At 37.1% G+C, this 7963-nt stretch overlaps 1 pseudogene; it reads right to left on the bottom strand.

Annotated features, from left to right (window-relative positions):
* Positions 1–1469: 1469 nt before the first annotated feature.
* Positions 1470–2279, bottom strand: LOC128592078 (39S ribosomal protein L13, mitochondrial-like; annotated as a pseudogene).
* Between the last annotated feature and the right edge of the window lie 5684 nt (positions 2280–7963).

Below are 7963 nucleotides of genomic sequence, written 5' to 3'. Positions count from 1 at the left end.
CCCAAGCACAGGAGCTTCTGCACTCTTGGGGTTCGGGGTGAGCATCCTCCTGGCACATGCATGTATTCGCCAACCCAGAGGCCTCTGAATGGTTTCATTTATATTTTTATTTCCAAACCCTCTTTTTTATTATGTAAATTATAAATTTAAGGCAAAAGTGAAGATAGGATAAGATGACTAGGGAAATGCGAACATTTAGTGTTTTTTGTTTGTTTGTTTTTGTAAGGACAGAGTCTCACTTTATCACCCTTGGTGATACACAGCTCACAGCAACCTCCAACTCCTGGGCTTAGGCAATTCTCTTGCATCAGTCTCCCAAGTAGTTGGGACTACAGGCACCTGCCACAATGCCTGGCTATTTTTTTGTTGCAGTTTGTCTGAGGCTGGGTTTGAACCTGCCACCCTTGGTATATGGGGCCGGCGCCCTACCCACTGAGCCACAGGTGCTGCCCTGTTTGTTTTTTTTTGAGACAAAGTCTTACTATTTTGCTCTCAGTAGAGTGCTGTGGTGTCACAGCTCACAGCAACCTCAAACTCTTGGGCTTAAGCGATTCTCTTCCTCAGCCTCCCAAGTACCTGGGACTACAGGTGCCCACCACAATGCCCAGCTATTTTTTTGTTGCAGTTGTCATTGTTGTTTAGGTGGCCCGGGCCAGATTTGAACCCACAGGCCTGTGTGTATGTGGCCAGTACCCTACTCGCTGAGCCTCAGGTACCACAAGGAATTGTCATCCTTACTGAAGGATTGTATATGAATGAGATATCACCTGGGAAAATGTATGGATGGTGAAGAGGATTCTACTTAGGCTGCCTTTTTAAAATCTGGCAAAAGGGCCGAGGCAAGAGGATTGCTTGAGCCTGAGAGGTTGAGGTTACTGTGAGCTGTGATGCCAGGGCACCCTACCCAGTGTGACAGAGTGAGACTTGGTCTCAAAAAATGAATGAATGAATAAATAAATAAATAATAAATAAATAAAATCCGGCAAAAGACAAACATAGTCGAAGCACATTCCATATTATACTAGAGATCCTAGATATGAAATAACACAAGAACAAGTAATTGAAGATGTATGGATTGGAAAGGAAAAACTGAACAGTCATTTTTTTTTTGTCATGATGCAGATGATATACTCTTTCTATTTAGAAAATCAGAACGAATCTGGAGAAAAATTGCTAGCAGTATTGGGAGAGTTTTGCCATGTAGCTGAATGTAAGATCCATACACAAAAGTCAATTGCATTTCTATACAGCCTAACAACACTTGAAAATGTTACTACCACTCATGTAGCCACAAAAATTACAAATCAAACTGAAAAGAAAACTTAAAAATGTTGTAAAGAACTGTAATCGAAAATTTGGAAAATTTTTCTGAACAATATTGAAGAAGACTCAAATAAATGATGTCCCCCGTGTGTGAACTGGAATGTACAATACAATAATATTATCTCCTTAAATTTTTTTTTAAGTTAACAAAGTAAGCAATTTTATTCTTATTATCATGTAAAACATTCAAGTAAGATTACATGATAAAACAATTCTATTAAATAATATAGTTTATTGTAATTTCTTATTGAAGGAATATCCTTCCTGACCTTTCCCCACATATTCAGCACCTGTAGCAGGTGCTGAGCTGTAGCGGTTCTTGTACTCTGCCCTCCAGGTTAGAGTAACTCAGCAGAAGAAAGTTTCAATCACCTCCCTGTCATTTTCTGCAATTTTCATTCTCTTATAGCCGGTAATCTTCAGGTGGAGACCACACTCTTGGAAAAGCGTCTCTTTCTTCTTGTGTGTATTCATCTAGACGTTTAGGTATTTTTCGTGGTTGTGGAAGCCCTTCCACCAAGTTCTTAAGAATATCTTCTGGAATATTCTCATCTGGAAAAAGATGTAACCTTTGCATCATCTATGACGTAACCTTTGCAACATCTATGAAGGTTTTTTGGCAACATGCCATAAATAGCTAGTTTTACAATTGCCACAGGACCCCTTTGGTGAAGGCAAGCAGCTGTTACTTGTTTAAATCCACCTGGGTAGCCAGTATGTGAGGAGTATACTTTGGTTCCCATTTGTTTCCAGAAAATTCAATGTGTCTTGTGTTCACAATGATAACACGATCTCCACAGTCACTTCGTGGACGGTACACAGGTTTATGTAATCCTTGAAGTTTTATGCATGCCACAGCAGCAAGTTTGCCAGGGGGCTGCATTTTCCCATCAAGGAGATACCACATTCGAGCAAAAGTGGCCCATTGCTGTGGCGCCCTGGAGAAACTCAACATGTTTTCCCCACCAGCCAGACCATTACAATTTATGTAATGATTGACTTAACACCACTACAGTCAAACCTCAATAGAATCTTTTACAGAACTTGACAATTTGCTGCTAAAATTAAAATGAAAGCACAAAAGGCCAAGACTCTCTAGCACACACCTAAAGAAGACAAGCAGGCTCTCTCTACCAGATATTAAGATTTAGTTTAGAGTTTTAGTAAGAAGTGCTGTGTGGTGTTCATTGAAGAGTACACAGACTGGTCGATGGAGCAGATAGAGCATCTGCAAACCGATCCATTGATATGGACAACTATGTATGCAAAGTTCTCAGACTGAATGGCCAACTATTGGGGAAAGAAGCAACTTTCCAATGAATGTCCCTGGACTAATTGGTTATACATACATAAAAAAATTAAATTATACTTCTACCTCACATTATTAGTGTGCACTAAAATTCACTCTAGGTGGATTAAGAGAGACAGGTTTTTAAAAACTCAGCTAAAAGAGGCATGTAAAGGTATGAGCACATATTTCCAAAATGTATTACTGACAAAGAATTATTATCAACTTAGGTAAAAGAAAACTCTGAAATCAGTAAGAACAAAAATGAAAAAACACCCCTGGAATCTTTCCCCCATTTAATGTTTTTGATAAGTTTGTCAAAGACCAAATGACTGTAAGTGTCTGGGTTCATCTCTTGGTTCTCTATTCTGTTCCATATGTATGGAACAGTATACAGACAGTACCAGGCTGTTTTGATTACTATAGATTTATAGTATAGCCTGCAGTCTGGTACCATGATAACTCTTGATCTGTTTTTATTTCTGAGTAGTGTTATTTGTTATTTAAGGTTTTTTCTGATTCCATATAAAATGAAGCACTATTTTTTTCAAGCTCTTTAAAGTACGATGATGGTGTCTTAATAGGGACTGCATTAAATCTGTAGATTTCTTAGGGTAGTACAGACATTTGAACAATGTTGATTCTTTCCAACCATGAGCATGATATGTTCTTCCATTTGTTAACAACTTCAGCTATTACGTTTCTCAGAGTTTCATAATTCTCTTTATAGGGATCTTTCACGTCCTTTGTTAGAAAAATTCCCAGGTATTTCATCTTATTTGGCACTACTGTAAAAGGAATAGAGTCCTTGACTATATTTTCAGCTTGATTATTGGCATATACAAAAGCTACTGATTTGTAAGTATTGATCTTGTATACTGAGACACTGCTGTATTCTGTGATCACTTCTAAGAGTTTTGTAGTTGAGGGAAATTTTCCCTATTTAATGGTACTTGGTGAACTGGCTGACAACCTGCAGAATAAGGAAACTGGACTCCCATCTCTTATGATTAACAAAGATTGATTCTCACTGGATAAAAGATTTAAATTTAAGACAATAAAAATACTAGAAGATAAGGCAGGAAAAATGCTTGGACAAATTGGCCTGGGAGAATTTATCAAGCAATTTTTAGAAGACCCCCAGGGCAATTGAAGCAATACCAAAATTATATTATTAGGATCTGATCAAACTAAAAAGCTTCTGCACAGCCAAGAGCATAGTTAATAAAGGAAACAGACAGCCTTCAGAATGTGAAAAGATATTTGCAGGTAATGCTTCTGACAAAGGTCTGATAACTAGAATCCACAGAGAGCCCAAACTAATCAATAAGAAATAAAAACAAATAATTCCATTTCTATGTGGGCAAGAGACTTGAACAGTAACTTTTCTAAAGAAGACAGGAGCATGGCTGACAAACACATGAAAAAATGCTCACCATCTTTAATCCTCAGAGAAATGCAAATCAAAACCACTTTGAGATATCATCTAACTCCAGTAAGATTAGCCCACATCACAAAACCCCCAATCTACAAATGTTGGCATGGATTAGGAGAGAAAGGAACACATCCACACTGCTGGTGGGAATGGAAACTAATATGGCCTTTTTGGGAAAAAGTTTGGAGAATACTCAAGGAACTAAAAGTGGACCTACCGTTTGATCCTATAATTCCCCTACTAGGTATTTGCCCAGATGATCAAAAATCATTTTACGACAAAGACATGTGCACCAGAATGTTTACTGCAGCCCAATTCATAATTGCCAAGTCATGGAAGCAACCCAGTGCCCATGGACCCATGAATGGATTAAGAAATTGTGGTATATGTACACTGTGGAATAATATGCAGCCATAAAAAAGATGGAGACTTCACATCTTTTATGTTTACTTGGATGAAGCTAGAACACATTCTTCTTAGTAAAGTATCTGACGAATGGAACAAAAAGTACCCAAAGTATCAATACTACCATGAAATCAGTATATAGTGACCTACACATTTGTAGGAATGGTAAAACATAACTATAGTCCAGAAAGAAGGAGGGAAGAGGAAAGAGAGGGGAAGGAGAGAGGCCGGGAGGAGGAAGGTTTTTTTTGGGCTCCAAACTAAAGTGCATAATGCAATGATACATTTCTATGTTATTAAGAATACAGTATGAATGTTTTTAGCACAATAAATAAGTAAGTATGGAGACAGTTATGGTAATCAGTTAGACGTAAGCATTTCACATTGTGTATTGAATCAGCACATTGTACCCCATAAGTGCCTTAATGTACACAGTTATGATTTAATAAAGAAATAAAAGAAAAGAAAAAACACCAATGGCAGAACAGCCAACACCTGCAGAGATACTGAATGACACTAGAGATCTATCCATGCAGATATAAACCACACAGATTTCATTTTATTGCCAAAAAGTAAGAAGTCTGGCCATACCAATTATTCAAGAGAATGTGTGCACATCAATTAAGTCTCTGACACCTAGTCAACAGGGATGTAATCTGGAATGAATGCTTTGGTGTGATCTTATATATTTGAGCACTCACATGCTCTACGACAAAAACCTGCACTTATCCACCAGAAGTTATGTACAACACTGTTCATGCCAGCTCTGTTCATCTTGGAAAAGACACTGGAAACAACCTAAAGTACACCTATGGGAGAGTGGATAAATAAACTGGTGTATATTTGGATATTTGATATTATAAAAGATGAAAATTAAGGACCTATAGGTACACCTGTAATTAGTGAATCTTGAAAGTACAAGTGAAGAATCTACCTTGCCACCCCTGCTGATATTGCTGTGTGAGTCACTGATGGACCACCCAGCAGAGCCCTTCCTCAATTCCTGCCCTACAGAGCTGAGTGAAATAAAATGGCCATTCCAAGACACTAAGTCCCAGGGAAGTTTGTTACACACCACTAGATAACCAGAACTTTGCAAAGTTTTTAGCCTTGTTATAACCTGCACAAAATGGCGTTAAGAAGTAATAAGGGAGGTATTATACTAAGAATCAATGAAATCTAAATTAAGGGCTTATTGAATAAAGCAGAAAAACTAGTAAATCAGAAAACAGATCTGAGGAAATCAACCTGTTTACACTACAGAATACATGACAGTTAAAAGATATAGAGATTAGAATGGTAAGGTTCAATATATAACTACAAGGCATTCCAGGGAGAGAAAAGGGAAAAGGAGATGAGAAGAGCTCAGAATTTTCCATTTTTAAAAAAAATATTTTTCAGAAGACTCTCAATTAATCTTGAGACAGATGTAAAATCATCTATACGTGGACATCTCATAGAGAGACTTATCAGAACACGAAAGAAAAAAATAACCCAGAGTAGAACAAGTTTACCTCCAAAGAAAAATGTTTAGACTATTAGGAAGTTTCTGAACACCAACAACTATGGCCTAAAACAACACACAATTATCTTCAAAGTCCTAAAAGGAAGTAGACACCAAACTAGCGTTTTATGTCCAGCTAATTATTCAAGAATGAGAGTGAGATAAAGACATTTTCAGACAGACTGAAAGTTTCCTGAAAATCTCTGGAGTTTGCTTCATGAGAAAGGAAACTGAGCTCCAGACAACACAGTAACACAGAAAGAGACAGCAAATGAATTGTTCAAATGCAGAGATATGGTGAAGTATGTATAGAGAGGAAACATCAATAGCATTAATAATAATTATTTTGTTGGTGACAACATGGAACTGAAATACTATACCATAATATACAAATAGAGGGATGGTGATTAGGGTAGACTTATTCCAAGGTCTGTGCAACATTCAGGAGGAAACAGACACACGCTCACTGCTGACTTGTCAGATTGAGTATGCAGGTGAGACACATAACAGAAGTCAGTAAAAGAGTAGAGGCATTGAATTAAACCACGTGAAATTGCTGATATCTGACCAATGTTGACCAATATAATAGTAACTTCAGAAGGTTCAAGTATTTAATACACTAGATAAATCTGAAGGCAGAAAAGCTGAAATGGGGAATGAAAAAAAACCCTCAGTCATATCAGTGGAAGGCAGGAAAGATGGTGAGGAAGGGAAACAGAGGGAACCACGGTAATGTCTCAAAAGAGAAAGACTGAAGTAAGCTGAAGATCACACCTGTAAGTCAAAAGACAAACTCTCAGATGAGATAAACTACTTTGTTAATGTGCTAATTAGAAGAACCACAGCCACACTAATTCTTCCAAACACTGGTAGTATAAGTATAGAAATAGATTATACATCATGACCAAGTGGATTTTATCCCAGGGTCTCAAAGCTGGTTCAATATACATAAATCTATAAATATAATTCAGTACATAAACAAATTAAAAAACAAAGACCGTACGATTCTCTCAGTTGATGCAGAAAAAGCTTTTGATACTATCCAGCATCCCTTCATGATCAGAACACTTAAGAAAATTGGTATAGAAGGGGCATTTCTTAAACTGATAGAGGCCATCTACAGCAAACCCACAGCCAATATCGTATTGAATGGAGTTAAATTGAAATCATTTCCACTCATATCAGGAACCAGACAAGGTTGCCCATTGTCTCCACGGCTCTTTAACATTGTAATGGAAGTTTTAGCCATTGCAATTAGGAAAGAAAAGGCAATCAAGGGTATCCATATAGGGTCAGAAAAGATCAAACTTTTGCTCTTCACAGATGATATGATTGTATATCTGGAAAACACCAAGGATTCTACTACAGAACTCTTAGAAGTGATCAAGGAATACAGCAGCGTCTCAGGTTACAAAATCAACATTAAATCGGTAGCCTTTTTATATACCAACAATAGTCAAGCTGAAAAAACAGTCAAGGACTCTATTCCATTCACAGTAGTGCCAAAGAAGATGAAATAATTGGGAGTTTATCTAACAAAGGACGTGAAAGATCTCTATAAAGAGAACTATGAAACTCTAAGAAAAGAAATAGCTGAAAATGTTAACAAATGGAAAAACATACCATGCTCATGGCTGGGAAGAATCAACATTGTTAAAATGTCCATACTACCCAAAGCAATATACAACTTTAATGCAATCCCTATTAAAGCTCCACTGTCATACTTTAAAGATCTTGAAAAAATAATACTTCATTTTATATGGAATCATAAAAAACCTCAAATAGCCAAGACATTACTCAGAAATAAAAACAAAACAGGAGGAATCACGTTACCAGACCTCAGACTATACTATAAATCGATAGTGATCAAAATAGCATGGTACTGGCATAAGAACAGAGAGGTAGATGTATGGAACAGAATAGAGAACCAAGAGATGAATCCAGCTACTTACCGTTATTTGATCTTTGACAAGCCAATTAAAAACATTCAGTGGCGAAAAGATTCCCT

This window comes from Nycticebus coucang, chromosome 8, assembly GCF_027406575.1.
Source record: "Nycticebus coucang isolate mNycCou1 chromosome 8, mNycCou1.pri, whole genome shotgun sequence".
In the NCBI taxonomy this organism is placed as follows: domain Eukaryota; kingdom Metazoa; phylum Chordata; class Mammalia; order Primates; family Lorisidae; genus Nycticebus; species Nycticebus coucang.
This window is presented reverse-complemented; position numbering and strand designations above follow the sequence as displayed.